Genomic DNA, 3,108 nt, shown 5'->3' with positions numbered 1-3,108 from the left:
GATAACTATCGATATATCGATAACTATCGATATATCGATAACTATCGATATATCGATAACTATCGATAACTATCGATAACTATCGATATTTCGATAATTATCGGCATATCGATAAGTAAAATATATCGATAGGTAAGTACCCGATACTTATCGATAGGTGAAAACAGTTATCGACCATCCCTAGTCTTGATCCCCTCCATCACCCAATTTTTTTTACATGCGGTCATGTAACACTCTGTACTAATAAAAAACAAGGCGATCAAGTCCCATTTTTCTTAAACACTTAGTTTGATTTGAATTATTTTTTTCACTTATAATTGCACAAGAGGTTTGAATTTTACCGAGTAAATTTGGGTTGTTAAGGTAATGAAAATCTGTTGCCTAGCAATTAGACGAGAAAAACTGTCAACTAATAAAAATGCGACACCGAAGGTGGAGCATTTTTAGGTTGACAGTTTTTCGAGTTCAATTGCTAAAAGGAAACAGATTTGAATTGCAGCAACCCAAATGTACTCGGTTTAAATGCAAACCTCGAGTACGAGTGTAATTCGGCAGGACAATTTAACGAACAAGAAATTCACCAAACTAGTCAATTATTGACAGACGTCAAACTAGTCATATGGGAAAGGATAATGCGATAATTGGTGCGAAAATGAATAAGTGGAAAAACCACTAGTGCATTTGTCGCTGGAAAAGTTGCAGGTAACTTTTGCCGCTGTCAAAGTGACAATTGCACTGCGGCTTATGCGATTTTTTATACATGAGTTGAATTGTCACTCATAAAAAGAGAAAACTGACAATGCTTACTTCGTGATCACGTGTCCCTGGTAAATTAGATTCCTACCTAATTTTCCTCTTTACCACTTAGTAAATTACTAATACATTCTCCTGCTCAAAACATACACACGCACCTTGAATACGAAATAAAACTTTTATTCAACCAAAAGAATGGTATTACTGAATTTAATGGAAAATCTCAATCAATGAAATAAAATACCCCAAATCCTTTGTTTGGATTCGCTTCTCCGCAATAAATACAACACAGAATTTGTTGTGCAAATTGTGCTCATAGGTCGATTTCTTTAGGAATATCAGTTACTTTAAACAAAAATCAAATTGAAAATTACCAGACCGCCAATTTATACAATTCAAAAAGAATTTAAAATAACACAGATATTGAGGTGAGTAAAATTCTCTCCCGCTACGAATTGATCTTCTTGGAAAATTGTCGCTCAATGGTACAGTGGACTGTTTGTCTCAACTTGGTAACGTTATCTTCGTGGTGAATGCCAAGCATGCCGTTATTCTACACTGGAATAAAACGACAATGTTGCTGTATGAATTTTAAATTTTTTCCAATTAATTAAGCTTTTTTTGTTAGTAAATATTGTCTCATTGTCTTTCAATTTCCCGCCGTTGCCGTTGAGTATAAAATGTTATTCATCCCATAAGACGTTGCATAAATGCGTTACGCAAATTTGATAAATTTGCTTATAACTAACCGTTTGCGGTTTGGTTTTAAACACAATTCTCCGGCTCGAAAATGATCCTTCGCGTAAATCTTATCGCGGACAAATAAACGGCCCTGGCACAAATAAAGGCCGCCAAAAGGTTTTTCTTCATCTCGTAATCCACTACAAATTTGTTATCTGCGCACGAATGAAATTTCAGGTAGATAGCAGTTTGTCACGAACGAGAATTTGTTTAAATGTTCTCCGCGATAACACCGAAGTTTAGTAAAACTTGCCACTTAATATATTTTTCACTAGAAGTTAATCTGATAATCTATGCAACTGCTTGGAAGATTTTGTCAACTAATTAAATGTGTGAATCTTCAAACTGAACACAAAATCTTCACTAATACGCGGAATGAAAACCATTCGTACATAAAATTCAGCAGCTTTGCGCGCCTCCAAAATTCCAAAGAATTAATAAACAATTTTTTAATTTACACCTGAAGTAATTTTGGGTGCGAAATTATTGAAAAATGTAACTTGAGAACTCTTATCTGGGTCGTATTTTGGGTTCGATTAATCACAAAACCAACTATTTACGGATGAGGAAACAAACAGGCTGGAAAAAAACAGGTACCCAGAGTCATATAGAATACAACACGAAACAAGCGATCGATTAAATTGAATGAAATCTTAACTTCTTACAGTGCTCATAATCCATAATCTGGTCAAAATTGTGATTTTTATCAATCAATACAAACACTAAATTAATGCTGTCTCACAGCTCTGCTTCTATACCATCACTTGAATCTTGATTGTCACGAACTGTCGTTCTTGTAATTCCAATTGTAAATGTGACTTTTCAGTGATGGACAACTTCACTTTCACAGGTACTTGGAACTCTCCGTATGCGCGAACATGCCGATGCCTTATTAACTCGACTACCCACTTTTATAACGACTTCAAACTTTCTCCCACAGCTACATCATTTAACTTTCTTTTATAAAACTTTATAACTGCCAAGACGGACTGTTGCAAAATACGCTCAAACACTGCTACGATTTAATGTCCAGAAATTCGATTCAGGTCTTCCACCAAAAAGAGCCATCGGCAAAAAAAAACGCTTGGCCAACAAAAGACGTCGTTTACCGTCCGGTTCGCTTACTTAAAACCTTTTTCCTTTCCTCACATCCGTTCCCCTTTCCTTTACAAAATAATGTGCGTCTTCGGCCAAAATCGAACTACACCTGTGTTTTCTTAACGGCGAAGATAAACTTTTACAATATCTATGCAAATGTTCTAGATACTCCTTATCTTACTAACACAAAATAAATATACGAGCGACTTCCGGAATAGGACAGTGTCGATATGTTGAACGAAAAGTGAGGTTATTTTTATTTCTTGTCCCGATGAATCGCCCTACGAAGGTGGGCGAAACATTCACTTTTCGTCATTATCACGGTCTTGCCCGGAAGCCGTTCGCATGATAATGAAAGTCTCTGCTGTAACACAAAACAACTTTTACAAAAATAAAATAAACAAATTAAACAAAGCAATTATTTAAACAAAATTAACAACTTGAAATTAAACAATCACGGTGACTCATCATTACTGCAGGTGCCGAAGCCAAATAAAACGTTGCCTGTCGTAGTTT

This window comes from Photinus pyralis, unplaced genomic scaffold (genome assembly GCF_008802855.1).
Source record: "Photinus pyralis isolate 1611_PpyrPB1 unplaced genomic scaffold, Ppyr1.3 Ppyr1.4_LG2, whole genome shotgun sequence".
In the NCBI taxonomy this organism is placed as follows: Eukaryota; Metazoa; Arthropoda; class Insecta; order Coleoptera; family Lampyridae; genus Photinus; species Photinus pyralis.
Note: the sequence above shows the minus strand (reverse complement) of the source record.